The 17,317-nt window shown below is 44.9% G+C and overlaps 4 non-coding genes across 4 annotated transcripts; all 4 read right to left on the bottom strand.

Moving 5' to 3' along the window:
* Positions 1-2,008: 2,008 nt before the first annotated feature.
* Positions 2,009-2,091, bottom strand: trnal-cag (transfer RNA leucine (anticodon CAG)). Its single transcript has one exon. It is a non-coding gene; the product is annotated as a tRNA-Leu (tRNA).
* A 6,382-nt stretch (positions 2,092-8,473) lies between these two features.
* trnas-uga (transfer RNA serine (anticodon UGA)) lies at positions 8,474-8,555 on the bottom strand. The gene has a single exon. It is a non-coding gene; the product is annotated as a tRNA-Ser (tRNA).
* An 871-nt stretch (positions 8,556-9,426) lies between these two features.
* Positions 9,427-9,508, bottom strand: trnas-uga (transfer RNA serine (anticodon UGA)). Its single transcript has one exon. It is a non-coding gene; the product is annotated as a tRNA-Ser (tRNA).
* A 587-nt stretch (positions 9,509-10,095) lies between these two features.
* On the bottom strand, positions 10,096-10,178 carry trnal-cag (transfer RNA leucine (anticodon CAG)). Its single transcript has one exon. It is a non-coding gene; the product is annotated as a tRNA-Leu (tRNA).
* Positions 10,179-17,317: the final 7,139 nt, after the last annotated feature.

Here is a 17,317-nt window from a genome sequence, read left to right as displayed (position 1 = left end):
CTTGAACACAGGCACCCTAAACTATGCAGGGACATTTCAAGGGATTTCTTGAAAGAGGAACAGCCTCAACAGAGTGCAGCAACAGAGTAGAGCAAGACCTTTGAATACATCAGTGAAAGCATCATTTGGCTGTGTACCTACTCTCAATCTAGAGTGATAACTGCCTGTCAATGTGTGAATCACCTGGTTCATTCACATGGAGTGATCTGCCATCATCACTTCTATTGTCACATTGGATTCTGTGGGTTGGACTGTGAATCATCTCAAGTTATGATCAGACTCTGAGCATTCAAAGGAACAACACTTGACTCAGGCCCCTCAGAATGAAATGGTGGTCAACTGGTAAATTCTCAGTGGACAACTTCTAGGATAGCGGGAATGTAGTGATTATATTTGTTGTGGTGAATGCGGCAGGAGAAGATGCAAAGAAGCAGACCACCCATCTGTCTTATTGTCACGGTCGTTATTCTATCAATGGCTCTGACCTTCCTGAATGGTAAGTGCTATTTGTTGGGGTGCTTTTGGGTGATTGAAGCAACTAAAGATACTTCCTTTTTTTTCATTTTATTATTTATTGATTGATTGATTGATTGATATTTTTTTGTTTATTCATTTATTTATTTATTCATTTATTTTTTCAATTGATTAAACGTTAAACAGTTCGGACAACATCCAATACTTTCAAAAGAAAGCACAATTAGACTTCTTCAAATAGGAGCACTTGATTTACAATATATTCATAAGCGCTTCTCGTTGGGGCGGTCTCCTCTGTGCATTTGCCTTTACCGTCTTCTGTGACTGGTGCAATGTGTCTCTGGATGTTACCCCAGTTGTATCACATATACTTCGGTTTTAATGTCATTTTCTGCAAGCTTTGGTACCTTTCAGTGACAGCAATAATAGGAAATGTTGAAACCGTAATATTGTTTCACTTCATAAAGATTTAGTTAAACTGTTCCCAGTGTATTTGGTGTAATTTATTCTGTGTACAGTTTTTTTCTTTCTTTATTTCTTTATTCACATGAACTGCTTAACGATCGTCAGCGATTTTGTCCCTTTGGATTTGGATGTGGGTTGGATGCAAACCATCATCTGGGCAGCTCCTGAATGTTTAAAGGAACAACACCAGACTCTTGGGTCCCTCAGAATGAAAAGCATCCATTGGTTCAATTGGCAAATTCCCAGTACAACAGCAGGTATGCAACAACTGTAAACTTTTAATAGCATTTAAGGTACATGGTGTTTCAGTGAAGAATACAGTCAGGCATGTTGTCACTCTGTCTACCCCAGCACTGGAATCACAAACCAAATCTCAGACGTAGTTGGCAGGATTCGGACCTGCGCGGGGAAACCCCAAAGGATTTCAAGTCCATCGCCTTAACCACTCGGCCACAACTACGTAAAAAGCCTTGCTTCAGCATGGACCACTGTCTGATCGTATTTGATCCATGCACTTTGTTTCAGAATGTATAGGCTTCCGTCAGGGACCCTGCTCAGGCATTTCGGCAACACAACGTGGCAGTGTAGTCGGTTCCCTCGGCAACCATCCATGGACAGTGCCATAGAATCAAGACAGTGTTGTAGTTTAAGCCTAGAATGGGCTTCAGTGAACAACTCTTAAGCATAGTGAGGCAAACAGAAGCTTCAACCTATTTGTAAGCGTTATAAACTATACATTTCAAGTGACTTACTTCAAAATGAGTTCCATGCAAAGAGGAACTACATTACAAACAGTCTTTGAGACCCTCAACAGAGGGTGCAGCAACTGGGCTGATTGTCAGAAGTGGGATTTGAGTCCACGCCTCCAGACTGCTACCTGAACGCAGCACCTTGGACTGCTCTGCCATCCTGATCTGGAGAAGAAGCTCAAGTTTGAACCCCAGAATGGGCTACAAGGAGGAGTTCAAACTTGAACCCAGGCACTAAACTATGCAGGGACATTTCAAGGTATTTCTTGAAAGAGGAACAGCCAAATAACCCCTCAGCAGAGTTGAGCAAAGGCTCTAAATGTCAGGAGAGGGATTTGAACCCACGCCTCCAGGGGAGACTGCGACCTGAACGCAGCGCCTTAGACCGCTCGGCCATCCTGACACGTTGAAGCTGCGCGTCGTGGACCGTGCACAATGCACATTATGTTGAGTCGTATGCTAGTCGTATAAACACTTGTATGACTGGTCGAATATCTACGGGCAGTGATTTAAAGGGAACCCATGCAGTATTTTGACCCAAATGTTTCCAGGAGAGGACAACACTTTTTAAGGTGACATACCTGGATTTTTAACAGCTCCATAGCTTGTCATACAAGCTTGGGTAACAGCCACAGCAAACCAGACACTGAAATGAACAACGCCCGAGTCTGGCATCTCACAATTCAATAGTGGGCAAGCGGTAATATCTGACTGAAGACTTTGTACAATAGCAGGTATGCAATGATTGTTTACGCTTATTGATAATTCTTACGGTTGATAGGGAAGAGGTCACTCAGCATTATTGTTACAACTGATACCCTAACAATGGCTCTGACCTGTCTGAATCATTTGGTAAGTGCTACTTGTTGGGGTAGTTGCTTGTTGCTTACAAGTTGGGGCAACTTTCAGTGAATTTGGACACCACGGATGTGTGAAACTATAATCACATTCATCGTTGTTGAGATTCTAACTTGAGTCTTTCTCTTCATAAATATTTCTTAAAATTCTTGCACAGATATTTAGTGAAACATACGCTGAAATCTCTTAGAGCAATACCTTTGAATACATCAGTGAAAGCATCATTTGGCTCTCAATCTAGAGTGATAACTGCCTGTCAATGTGTGAATCACCTGGTTCATTCACGTGGAGTGATCTGCCATCATCACTTCTATTGTCACATTGGATTCTGTGGGTTGGACTGTGAATCATCTCAAGTTATGATCAGACTCTGAGCATTCAAAGGAACAACACTTGACTCAGGCCCCTCAGAATGAAATGGTGGTCAACTGGTAAATTCTCAGTGGACAACTTCTAGGATAGCGGGAATGTAGTGATTATATTTGTTGTGGTGAATACGGCAGGAGAAGATGCAAAGAAGCAGACCACCCATCTGTCTTATTGTCACAGTCGTTATTCTATCAATGGCTCTGACCTTCCTGAATGGTAAGTGCTATTTGTTGGGGTGCTTTTGGGTGATTGAAGCAACTAAAGATACTTCCTTTTTTTTTCATTTTATTATTTTTTGATTGATTGATTGATTGATATTATTTTGTTTATTCATTTATTTATTCGTTTATTTTTTCAATTGATTAAACGTCAAACAGTTCGGACAACATCCAATACTTTCAAAAGAAAGCACAATTAGATTTCTTCAAATAGGAGCACTTGATTTACAATATATTCATAAGCGCTTCTCGTTGGGGCGGTCTCCTCTGTGTATTTGCCTTTACCGTCTTCTGTGACTGGTGCAATGTGTCTCTGGATGTTACCCCAGTTGTATCACATATACTTTGGTTTTAATGTCATTTTCTACAAGATTTGGTACCTTTCAGTGACAGCAATAATAGGAAATGTTGAAACCGTAATATTGTTTCACTTCATAAAGATTTAGTTAAACTGTTCCCAGTGTATTTGGTGTAATTTATTCTGTGTACAGTTTTTTTCTTTCTTTATTTCTTTATTCACATGAACTGCTTAACGATCGTCAGCGCTTTTGTCCCTTTGGATTTGGATGTGGGTTGGATGCGAACCATCATCTGGGCAGCTCCTGAATGTTTAAAGGAACAACACCAGATTCTTGGGTCCCTCAGAATGAAAAGCATCCATTCAATTGGCAAATTCCCAGTACAACAGCAGGTATGCAACAACTGTAAACTTTTAATAGCATTTAAGGTACATGGTGTTTCAGTGAAGAATACAGTCAGGCTTGTTGTCACTCTGTCTACCCCAGCACTGGAATCACAAACCAAATCGCAGACGTAGTTGGCAGGATTCGCACCTGCGCGGGGAAACCCCAATGGATTTCAAGTCCATCGCCTTAACCACTCGGCCACAAATGTAAAAAGGCCGTGCTTCAGCATGGACCGCTGTCTGATCGTATTTGATCCATGCACTTTGTTTCAGAATGTATAGGCTTCCGTCAGGGACCCTGCTCAGGCATTTCGGCAACACAACGAGGCAGTGTAGTCGGTTCCCTCGGCAACCATCCATGGACAGTGCCATAGAATCAAGACAGTGTTGTAGTTTAAGCCTAGAATGGGCTTCAGTGAACAACTCTTAAGCATAGTGAGGCAAACAGAAGCTTCAACCTATTTGTAAGCGTTCTAAACTTGATTTACAATATATTCATAAGCGCTTCTCGTTGGGGCGGTCTCCTCTGTGCATTTGCCTTTACCGTCTTCTGTGACTGGTGCAATGTGTCTCTGGATGTTACCCCAGTTGTATCACATATACTTCGGTTTTAATGTCATTTTCTGCAAGCTTTGGTACCTTTCAGTGACAGCAATAATAGGAAATGTTGAAACCGTAATATTGTTTCACTTCATAAAGATTTAGTTAAACTGTTCCCAGTGTATTTGGTGTAATTTATTCTGTGTACAGTTTTTTTCTTTCTTTATTTCTTTATTCACATGAACTGCTTAACGATCGTCAGCGCTTTTGTCCCTTTGGATTTGGATGTGGGTTCGATGCGAACCATCATCTGGGCAGCTCCTGAATGTTTAAAGGAACAACACCAGACTCTTGGGTCCCTCAGAATGAAAAGCATTCATTCAATTGGTAAATTCCCAGTACAACTGTAAACTTTTAACAGCATTTAAGGTACATGGTGTTTCAGGGAAGAATCCAGGCAGGTTTGTCCTCACTCTTGCTACCCCAGCACTGGAATCACAAACCAAATCTCAGACGTAGTTGGCAGGATTCGGATCTGCGCCGGGAAACCCCAATGGATTTCAAGTCCATCGCCTTAACCACTCGGCCACAACTACGTAAAAAGCCTTGCTTCAGCATGGACCACTGTCTGATCGTATTTGATCCATGCACTTTGTTTCAGAATGTATAGGCTTCCGTTAGGGACCCTGCTCAGGTATTTCGGCAACACAACGAGGCAGTGTAGTTGGTTCCCTAGACCACCATAGACCACTGGAGTTCCACTGTACCCTGCAAGTGTATGTTGATGTCTCAAATTTAGCCTATTACCCAAGAACACTTAAAATTCAACACAGAAGCCAATACTCACATCTACCTCTGAGCCCAGTTGGAGATAGAAAAAAAGACACCAGCCGTGAGTGAGAAGAAGCAAGGGTCCAGATTTATTGGTTCCGTTCCACCACACGAGATCCACACCGATGAGAATTCTCAGAAGTGATCTGATACCCTGAGCTTAAGCTCCAGTATTTATACTGTATTTACACAGTAAATAACCCATATGTTTCAAGAAGACTATGATATCAATACCAATAGGGTTAAAAAAGAGCTCATCTACCTTACTATTATGTTCTAAAAAAGGGCTATTCAACTTACCATTAGCTAAAAAAACAGGGCTTAGGTTTTAAAACGGGGTATTTCAATTTACCATTAGCTTCAAAAGTGTAGAGACAAAACAATTTAGAGTCACCTTGGTCTTACTATTATCTCGCGGGGGGGGGCAGCTTGACTCAGCTACCCTTATAAATGGCTCCTCATGGTTTTCTCTTAAAATTAAGGCCTTCCTTGCGAGACAAGAATCTTCACCATCTGAATTATGAGTAAGTTACATTTTTCTGTATTTCTAGTTTAGAATTTATTTTCATATTTGCTCTATATCTCTATTTTATATATAGTTATACTGCTTGAAAAACGGTTTACTGTACTTCCTACTTCATAATATCATTATATTACCCTTCTACTGTCCTACATATCCTACTACTCTTTATTTTTATAAAGAGTATATATAAAGAGTACATATTTTATTATTATAAGATATTACCCTTATAATATCTTAATACTCCTTTTTATTATTCTTATAAAGTTATAATGTTATGTGTGTGTGTGTTATGTCTACATGCCCGCCCTTGACTGTGCGAGAGTGTGTGTGTGTGTGTTAGCACTCCTCAGCTCTTATACTTCTTTTTGACTCTTCGACTAATAAACCATAGTGTAGTACTCTTAAAGATCTTTAAAGTGTAAATCCAATTTGTCAATATCCGCCTAATACCGCTTCTGTGTGTCTAGGTGCCCATCGTCAGTCCTTCTTCTCCACTTTACTGGATCTGGATCTGGATCTCGATCTGGACACTCATTATCAGCTTGCGCATATCATGGTGCTACTTAACTTTCTTCGCAGCACCCCCTCTGGAAATGGAAATGCGGGGTTCCGCCCCCCCCTCTCCGATACAGAATCTGCCCCGTGAACGTGTGTATTGACGCCTCTACACAGCCAAAACCCCCCTCCAGCTTTCAGTCTGAGGAAGATGTCACCTTCTCTGACCTGGGCCCCGACCATTCTTCCCTCTTCTCACCTGCCAGTCCACCCCACTCTCAGTGGTCCTCTCACTTCACCTTCTCTGACTATCCCATGTCCCCAGGACGCACCCCATTTTCTTCCCCCCACCGCTCTCCTCAAGATTACGCACCCACCAGTCCTGTGAATTATCAATAAAATTACATATTACTCATACTAAGTCTCCCTCATGTTTATTTCATGTCATTTTTATCCACAACAATGTCCTTACAGTTCTGCAGGTTCATGCTAATAGTTTGAGATGGTTGCACAAGACATTACTGTGAAAGATGTGAACGATGATGGAAAGCTTGCTCATGGTGACTAGTATGACCAAAATGAAACTCTGTTACAGAAGGACAAGTTGAGAAACAAGCAAGCTCTTATCTTGGTTTTGCACCTTGTTAGAACTCGTGAGAACCAAGCAGTCAAGCAAGAAACAAGCAGGCAGCTCTTGGCGTTCGAGTAACTACATCGCGGTTGAATTGAAGGGCAATAGTTCCCTCGATTACAGAGGGACAAGTTAAAACGAAGGTAAGAGCTCATTCAGGATTTCATCTGGGGACATCTCACACACAAAGTCAAAATCAAGTCCCTCGCCCAACAAGCTAAACAGCCAATCTGGCTGTTTCAACCTTAGTCCATCACACAAACCATTTCAATGTAGTGGTATAGGTGCCTGCTACAGTTATTTTTGCTTTTGTCTTCAGAGATCAAAGTAACATGGCTGAGCACTGGTTTTATTACAAAGCTGTGGTTGTGAAAGGTGTAATGAGCAAAACTGCACTCAGCTGCAGAAGGACGAGCTGATTTGGGATTCCAACCTTCATGGATCTCTAATGAACAAACTACAGACTGTTCAACAGAAAGCCTGGGCTCGTCCGGGAGTTGAACCTGTCGCACCCGAAGCGAGAATCATACCCCTAGACGAACGAGCCACACACAGTCCTGCAGGCTCATGCTAAACTTTTGATCATAGAATTTTCAAGTCACCTATGCTTTTTTCAGGAAATCTGTAAGGCTTTGCTGCTTTCGCTTTATTCAAACAGGGCTATAACTAATTGTTTTGGGAGATGGGAGATATCCCGAAGCAGGGTTCTTGATTCCCCAGAAAGTCGCAACAAGCTATCCCCTATCATAACCTGCAACAAAACGTTGTTTATTTAGCCACGATCTATTACCACTGCAATAATTCCATCAACTACATTCTGTTGGCTAGGGGACATCCCCAACCAGTGTTCTTTAGACTGATTTTGTCTGAATTAGGTTATTTTTTCATTCAGAAATGGACACTTCCAGGTACAATCCAAAGAACACAAAGGAAGCCAATATTAAGTGGTAGTAACTCTGAACTTACGTTGTCCTCATGATTAGTGTGCAAGATGCTCCTTTCATCCTCTATTGGAACGTTGCTGAAAATGATTTCTTCTGGAATTTGCATTCCCTGAAAGGGGCCTCTGTGATAAGCAGTCAAGCATAAATGCGCTCCTTATTCACAGCTGGATTCTTCACATCACAAGATGGTCTCGGCCAGAGTTCGACTGACTATCTTGTGAAACTTGTTTTGTGACATGGAGAGCTTGCTGGTTCTTACAGCCGAAGTTGGTACACCAAGACACTAAACCAAAGGTAGAAAGCGTGGATACCCTGAAAAGGGGCTTTTGTGATCATCAGACTAGCATCAACACAGTCCTTGATCAGAGCTGGACTGTTGACATCACAAGATGGCATTGGACTAACGATGATGGATAGCTTCCTTGTGGTACAAGCCAGAGCACAACAGCCCTCAGATACAGAAGGACAAGTTGAGGAACAAAGCAAGGGCTCAGATTGGTTTTGAACCTTTGTGGAGAGAACCTCCATTGATCCATTGGTTCAATTGGTAAATTCTCAGTACAACAGCAGGTATGCAACAACTGTAAACTTTTAATAGCATTTAAGGCACATGGTGTTTCAGGGAAGAATCCAGACAGGTTTGTCCTCACTCTTGCTACCCCAGCACTGGAATCACAAACCAAATCTCAGACGTAGTTGGCAGGATTCGGACCTGCGCGGGGAAACCCCAATGGATTTCAAGTCCATCGCCTTAACCACTCGGCCACAACTACGTAAAAAGCCTTGCTTCAGCATGGACCACTGTCTGATCGTATTTGATCCATGCACTTTGTTTCAGAATGTATAGGCTTCCGTCAGGGACCCTGCTCAGGCATTTCGGCAACACAACGAGGCAGTGTAGTCGGTTCCCTCGGCAACCATCCATGGACAGTGCCATAGAATCAAGACAGTGTTGTAGTTTAAGCCTAGAATGGGCTTCAGTGAACAACTCTTAAGCATAGTGAGGCAAACAGAAGCTTCAACCTATTTGTAAGCGTTCTAAACTTGATTTACAATATATTCATAAGCGCTTCTCGTTGGGGCGGTCTCCTCTGTGCATTTGCCTTTACCGTCTTCTGTGACTTGTGCAATGTGTCTCTGGATGTTAGCCCAGTTGTATCACATATACTTCGGTTTTAATGTCGTTTTCTGCAAGCTTTGGTACCTTTCAGTGACAGCAATAATAGGAAATGTTGAAACCGTAATATTGTTTCACTTCATAAAGATTTAGTTAAACTGTTCCCAGTGTATTTGGTGTAATTTATTCTGTGTACAGTTTTTTTCTTTCTTTATTTCTTTATTCACATGAACTGCTTAACGATCGTCAGCGATTTTGTCCCTTTGGATTTGGATGTGGGTTGGATGCGAACCATCATCTGGGCAGCTCCTGAATGTTTAAAGGAACAACACCAGACTCTTGGGTCCCTCAGAATGAAAAGCATTCATTCATTCATTCAATTGGTAAATTCCCAGTACAACAGCAGGTATGCAACAACTGTAAACTTTTAAAAGCATTTAAGGTACATGGTGTTTCAGGGAAGAAACCAGACAGGTTTGTCCTCACTCTTGCTACCCCAGCACTGGAATCACAAACCAAATCTCAGACGTAGTTGGCAGGATTCGGACCTGCGCGGGGAAACCCCAATGGATTTCAAGTCCATCGCCTTAACCACTCGGCCACAACTACGTAAAAAGCCTTGCTTCAGCATGGACCACTGTCTGATCGTATTTGATCCATGCACTTTGTTTCAGAATGTATAGGCTTCCGTTAGGGACCCTGCTCAGGTATTTCGGCAACACAACGAGGCAGTGTAGTTGGTTCCCTCGGCAACCACCCACGGAGCATGCCATAGAATCAAGACAGTGTTATAGTTTAGGACTAGAATGGGCTTCAGTGAACATCTCTTAAGCATTTCATAGTGTGGCAAACAGAAGCTTAAACCTGTTTGTAAGCGTTCTAAACTAAACATTTCAAGTGACTTACTTCAAAATGAATTCCATGCAAAGAGGTACTACGTTACAAACAGTCTTTCAGACCCTCGACCGAGCAACTGGTCAGGTTGTCAGAAGTGGGATTTGAACCCACTCCTCCAGAGGAGACTGCGACCTTAACGCAGCACCTTGGACTGCTCTGCTCTGGAGAAGAAGCTCAAGCTCAAGGAGGAGTTCAAACTTGAACCCAGGCACCCTAAACTATGCAGGGACATTTCAAGGGATTTCTTGAAAGAGGAACAGCCAAATAACCCCTCAACAGAGTGCAGCAAAGGTTCTAAATGTCAGGAGTGGGATTTGAACCCACGCCTCCAGGTGAGACTGCGACCTGAACGCAGCGCCTTAGACCGCTCGGCCATCCTGACACGTTGAAGCTGCGCGTCGTGGACCGTGCACGATGCACATTATGTTGAGTCGTGTGCTAGTCGTATAAACACTTGTCTGACTGGTCGAATATCTACGGGCAGTGATTTAAAGGGAACCCATGCAGTATTTTGACCCAAATGTTTCCAGGAGAGGACAACACTTTTTAAGGTGACATACCTGGATTTTTAACGGCTCCATAGCTTGTCATACAAGCTTGGGTAACAGCCACAGCAAACCAGACACTGAGATGAACAACGCCCGAGTCTGGCATCTCACAATTCAATAGTGGGCAAGCGGTAATATCTGACTGAAGACTTTGTACAATAGCAGGTATGCAATGATTGTTTACTCTTATTGAGAATTCTTACGGTTGATAGGGAAGAGGTCACTCAGCATTATTGTTACAACTGATACCCTAACAATGGCTCTGACCTGTCTGAATCATTTGGTAAGTGCTACTTGTTGGGGTAGTTGCTTGTTGCTTACAAGTTGGGGCAACTTTCAGTGAATTTGGACACCACGGATGTGTGAAACTATAATCACATTCATCGTTGTTGAGATTCTAACTTGAGTCTTTCTCTTCATAAATATTTCTTAAAATTCTTGCACAGATATTTAGTGAAACATACGCTGAAATCTCTTAGAGCAATACTTTTGAATACATCAGTGAAAGCATCATTTGGCTGTGTACCTACTCTCAATCTAGAGTGATAACTGCCTGTCAATGTGTGAATCACCTGGTTCATTCACATGGAGTGATCTGCCATCATCACTTCTATTGTCACATTGGATTCTGTGGGTTGGACTGTGAATCATCTCAAGTTATGATCAGACTCTGAGCATTCAAAGGAACAACACTTGACTCAGGCCCCTCAGAATGAAATGGTGGTCAACTGGTAAATTCTCAGTGGACAACTTCTAGGATAGCGGGAATGTAGTGATTATATTTGTTGTGGTGAATGCGGCAGGAGAAGATGCAAAGAAGCAGACCACCCATCTGTCTTATTGTCACGGTCGTTATTCTATCAATGGCTCTGACCTTCCTGAATGGTAAGTGCTATTTGTTGGGGTGCTTTTGGGTGATTGAAGCAACTAAAGATACTTCCTTTTTTTTTCATTTTATTATTTATTTATTGATTGATTGATTGATATTTTTTTGTTTATTCATTTATTTATTTATTCGTTTATTTTTTCAATTGATTAAACGTTAAACAGTTCGGACAACATCCAATACTTTCAAAAGAAAGCACAATTAGACTTCTTCAAATAGGAGCACTTGATTTACAATATATTCATAAGCGCTTCTCGTTGGGGCGGTCTCCTCTGTGCATTTCCCTTTACCGTCTTCTGTGACTGGTGCAATGTGTCTCTGGATGTTACCCCAGTTGTATCACATATACTTCGGTTTTAATGTCATTTTCTGCAAGCTTTGGTACCTTTCAGTGACAGCAATAATAGGAAATGTTGAAACCGTAATATTGTTTCACTTCATAAAGATTTAGTTAAACTGTTCCCAGTGTATTTTTGGTGTAATTTATTCTGTGTACAGTTTTTTTCTTTCTTTATTTCTTTATTCACATGAACTGCTTAACGATCGTCAGCGATTTTGTCCCTTTGGATTTGGATGTGGGTTGGATGCGAACCATCATCTGGGCAGCTCCTGAATGTTTAAAGGAACAACACCAGACTCTTGGGTCCCTCAGAATGAAAAGCATCCATTGGTTCAATTGGTAAATTCTCAGTACAACAGCAGGTATGCAACAACTGTAAACTTTTAATAGCATTTAAGGTACATGGTGTTTTAGGGAAGAATCCAGACAGGTTTGTCCTCACTCTTGCTACCCCAGCACTGGAATCACAAACCAAATCTCAGACGTAGTTGGCAGGATTCAGACCTGCGCGGGGAAACCCCAATGGATTTCAAGTCCATCGCCTTAACCACTCGGCCACAACTACGTAAAAAGCCTTGCTTCAGCCTTGCTTCAGCAATATACATTTCAAGTTACTTACTTCAAAATGAGTTCCATGCAAAGAGGAACTACATTACAAACAGTCTTTGAGACCCTCAACAGAGGGTGCAGCAACTGGGCTGATTGTCAGAAGTGGGATTCGAGCCCACGCCTCCAGGGGAGACTGCTACCTGAAAGCAGCACCTTGGACTGCTCTGCCATCTTGATCTGGAGAAGAAGCTCAAGTTTGAACCCCAGAATGGGCTACAAGGAGGAGTTCAAACTTGAACCCAGGCACCCTAAACTATGCAGGGACATTTCAAGGTATTTCTTGAAAGAGGATTAGCCAAATAACCCCTCAACAGAGTGCAGCAAAGGCTCTAAATGTCAGGAGTGGGATTTGAACCCACGCCTCCAGGGGAGACTGCGACCTGAACGCTCGGCCATCCTGACACGTTGAAGCTGCGCGTCGTCCATCCAATGGGTCCCTTACATTAACCACTTCTACGCAACACTGATCCGAACAGGAGCTGAGGAGGTTTTGTAGACCTGGTGGGAGACGTGCTAGTGTTGTGCGCCCTGGGGTCTCATAGTAGATTGGCAGCTGGAGAATGGGCCTTAGGACCCCCCTACATCCACTTTGCGCCGGACATGTGTAGATGTACCTATCCATAACCCTTAACTTACTTCTCCTTTTAACTATGTATATATATATATATATCATTTCGAATTTAACTACCTTGATTATACGTTTGTTTGCCTACATCGATTATAAGATTAACTGAGTTCCCCTAATCATTTATTACTACTACTACTGCCATACGTATGAGTACACTACAGTAACTAACTACTTGATCTACACGTCCCTATCTTTCTCAACTAGGCCTGTCAGCCCACAGTTTTGTATTTGTCGGGACCTGCAGATTCTTGCTTCCCCTCAAAAACCAAACCCCAGTCTTTCGCAGTCAGGGGTGGGCGAAAAAACCTCTTACGAGGAAAAATTCCCACCCTGCCAGCACCATGTGCTCAGCAGCACCATTATACTTTTCTGTGCCTGATTGCGTCACACTTTTTTGCCCATCACATTACATGTCATGTCACATATCACAGCATTTTATAACACTCGGCATAACAGTCTCTATCGGCAGTATCCCTCTGTATTCCAGTTGTCTTCGGCTCAAGCACTTTACGTACTGTAGAGAACCACCCTTTGGGGAGAGGTTAGGCTAGCACTTACACCCAGGGTATGGATCATCACATCTTCTTCTCACCCCTCAGGGTTCAGTAGATCTGCAACACAAATGAACATATAGAAAACACCAATAGGTCCCGTTTGTCTCGGATAGGCCCATTACCTTGCCACTACCTTGTACAAACGGGTCCTTGCGCCCCCTTTCCCATCAGTCCTGGCTCATGTCCCGTCTCATGTTCTCGTAGACGCTGGTGTTGCTGCTATCACTGCTCATTGACCCCTGTCTGTCGCTGCTGTCGCTGCTCATTGTCTCCCGTCGCATGGTCTCAATCACCACCCCCCGTTGAGGCGGTAACGCCTCACCCTTAACAACATACTGGCCAGAAAAGGAGGCTGAGGACATCACCATCCGCCGTGCGCAGGGGATCACACAGCAGGCCACCAGAGCCATAAGGAGAAGGAGGACGAACAGGGACGCTCCCAAGCGGGTCAGGGCAGCAGTCCAATCTCCAGAAAGAAACCAGGAGAGCCACGGCGGGAGGCGTAGACTAGACCCAAAGCCGGAGTTAGCCGCTTGCTCCGTTTGGAGGGCTTGTAGTTGGCCCAGGACCTTGGAGAGGGCTCCCTCAGAACCAGTGTGCAAAGGGATTGCAGCACAGCACTCGGGACCAATCATTGTACAGACACCTTCCTCCGGGGCCCGCATCTGGTCCAGGACAAAACGGTTCTGAGCAGCCATGAGGGAAGTGGCATGGAGCTGATCACGGACCAGTCCGAGAGCACTCAGCGAGTAGTTAATGAAGCGTTGCTCGTTGTACCACATGTAATTAATCCATGCCACGTTGCGGTTGATCTGCACGGCCGGGAGCAAAATAGACGCTACACCACTGCCAACGGCCTCCATGGCTCTGTAGCGAGCAGGAACGCCAACGGGGGTACCCCCAAAGTCAAGATGGACGGTCTCATCAGCAGCCCAGTCAGAATAGTTCGCTGCATCAGCGTCACGGACATACTGAGTCCATTGGGCCACGTCGCGGCGTGAACGGGACCGGCCGGATGACGGTCGGTCAGCCACCAACAAAACACGGGTCTTACCATCCAACCTAACCGGGGCGCAGCATCCCTGCCACTCCGCAGGCAAGGTCTGGCGTACACGTTGGCCCCCGCAAAACCAGAACACATCCGCAAGGGGAACAGTACCACCACTAAGATCAGGTAGGGGAATTACCACGTTGGGGGTGCATGGGGGTGAATCACAAACAGAGGGGGTTTCAATTTGCAAATCATTAGCGAACAGGGAGACATTACATCGGGCAGACATATTTCCCACAGGATATACGCCAACAGAGGAGCAGAGGCAGATGGGAAAGAACGAGGGCAGAGATGGTTGGACGCGGACAAAAGTCGACACTTGAGTGGTTACAGGGTGAAACAGGCATGAGGAGCTTGCATTGTGCATCCACGATGGGCCAAAATCAGCCGAAAGGGCCCCAAGGAGGCACACAGTAGGACACAAAAAATCAACAGAATAGGGGTTGGTGAGACATTCTGTGAGGTTCCCCATAGGCAGCATAAAATGGGGGGTGAGGCTACGATCATGACATACGAGACACGAGCGATCCGTCACAGATCGAGCAGTGTGGACCATCCATGCCATGTACATGTTACTCTGCTCCTCCGTGAGCGAAGTGTTAGCGGTAGAGATTGAATAATATTGTAATTTCATTAATTTATGTGCGATCGGAGTTGACATCGGGGCAATGAGGAGGGGGTGGAGAGCCCGGGATGCGAAGGGTGACCCTGTACTATCATGGTAAGAACATGCCGTAGCCGAGCAAAGGAACGGTAGCCACAGGGGGCCAATCGTGGGCAGCTCGAAGGAACACCTACTCGTCCGTGCCCTACCAGTAATTCTAAGATGTCCTACGCGAATCTCCACAGACCGAGCTGGGGAGAAAGTGAATGAGGCCAAATAGGGACTTCTCCCAATCAGGGACTCTTCATGGGCGAGTCTAAGGAGAGCTAACGCGCACATCGAGCTACGGGAACCTATAGTGGAGCCAGGGGCCGTCCAGGATCGAACACGCCTAATACGAGGATAGAGGGCTGTGCGGGAATTAGCAGTCGCTAGTGGGCGTAATGTATGATAGGAATCCAGGGCATTTCTTTTAAACATTGGGTCGTAGAAAAAGAAAAAGAGTACTATTAGCCCTGCTGTAAAAATCAGTTTACCCACATAGGTGCTACTATTCTGTGGAGCTTGTTCCACCGGTCCCCTCCGGAAACGGGGGTAGGGGAGTGCGCAAGGATTCATGCGGAGACTGACGTTCAGGAGTAAGCTCGGGTAAGTTCAACTGTGCTGCTAGAGACTGTAGCGTATCTGAGTTGATTAGGCTCAGAGGCAAAGCGGTGTCGTCAAGGTCCTGACAGAGAGTGGCGAATGTAGACAGAAAATCCTCCGTTGCTGGGGTTACAACTTCTTGTGGGCAGATAACTACACCCGTCACTTCTATTTGGGGCGTGAGAACGGTGAGGCTACTGGCATCAGACTGAGACAGTCTATCGAGTTTTTCCACAGCTCGCCGCTTATTCTGGGCTCGAGTGCCGTAGGCAGGGCTCAGGGATGCACCCGAATCACTGTCACTATCAGTGAACACCACTGCCCCAGTGGGCTTCCTTGTACTGTCTAGTCTTGAGGTCGATGGATGTTCGTCGGTAGTGTCTTGCAGTAGCGGTCCCTTACCTGGTTCGGCGCTGCTGCAGTGGTTCAAGTGATACCAGTAATTCCTCCCCTCTACTTTCACAGCCGTGGGGGTTGCAGCGACCACGGTGAATGGTCCTTCCCGACGTCCCGCAAGGGGGCTCTTTCTCTTGAAAACACGAATGTATACCTGGTCCCCCGGTGCCACTAGGCGCACGTCCTCCCGTACCTCGCTCTCTCCATGGACTGCCTCACGAACCTGTGAATACAAATGTCTATGGATTTTGGTGAGGGTTCGCACATAATCCTGCATTTCGTCCTCCAATTGTGCCAAAGACGGCCCTGTGTATGGACCTCGGGTGAATGCCATAGGCATTGGGCGCCCAGTAAGCATTTCATGAGGAGTCAAGTGCGTCATACGATTGGTCTGAGAACGCATCTTCATCAAGGCCAGTGGTAAGGCCTGTACCCAGTTCAGGCGAGAGCTCTCGCATATTTTTGCCAGTTTATTAACTAGGGTACCATTCACTCGTTCTACCATGCCCTGGGATTGAGGATGATACACACATCCTAGCTTATGATCTATCCCCAAGGCAGATGCCACATTGTCAATGACGTTATTCACAAAGTGGGTACCGTTGTCCGAACTCAGAAAATCTGGAATACCGAACCGGGGAATGACTTCGCGACATAAAAATTTAGCCGCGGTCCTTGCATCTTCCTTGGAAGTTGCAGTTGCTTCCACCCACCTGCTGAAGTGGTCTACTACTACTAGAATGTAGCGCTTCCCTTCTTTCCGGTTGTCTGCTCCCATGTCTACATAATCCATCATTATATGCCGGAATGGCCCTGTCGGCGGGGGAATATGTCCTAAAGGAGCAGTGAAGTTCTTTCGCACATTGTTCTTGATACACACTTCACATCTATTCAACGCATAGTCCACCATACTGGCCAGAAATGGGGACCACCATTCCTGACGGATTTTTCGGATAGTTTCGGTTCTATGGGCATGATCCAAGCCATGGGCTTCTTTGATCAAGAGCGGGAGGTAACTGGCTGGGGCTATACACAATCCTTCTATGCTGCGCCACAATCCAGTACCCGCCTCTTTTCTCGCCCCCCGTTTTATCCACGCCGATACTTCAGCCACACCTGCGGTGTTCTGCAGCTCCACCAAGTGGGCCACATTGTCTACCTGCGGATGCCGCATCGGACTTTCCCCAGGCTGAGTTAGGGCCATCATCTGCCCCGGCCCTACGGCAGCTTTCTTAGCTGCCTCATCCGCCAGTGAGTTCC

The sequence above is a fragment of the Ictalurus punctatus genome, chromosome 13, assembly GCF_001660625.3.
Source record: "Ictalurus punctatus breed USDA103 chromosome 13, Coco_2.0, whole genome shotgun sequence".
Classification (NCBI taxonomy): domain Eukaryota; kingdom Metazoa; phylum Chordata; class Actinopteri; order Siluriformes; family Ictaluridae; genus Ictalurus; species Ictalurus punctatus.
The sequence above is the reverse complement of the archived record's forward strand: the minus strand, read 5'-3'. Positions and strand labels throughout refer to the sequence as shown.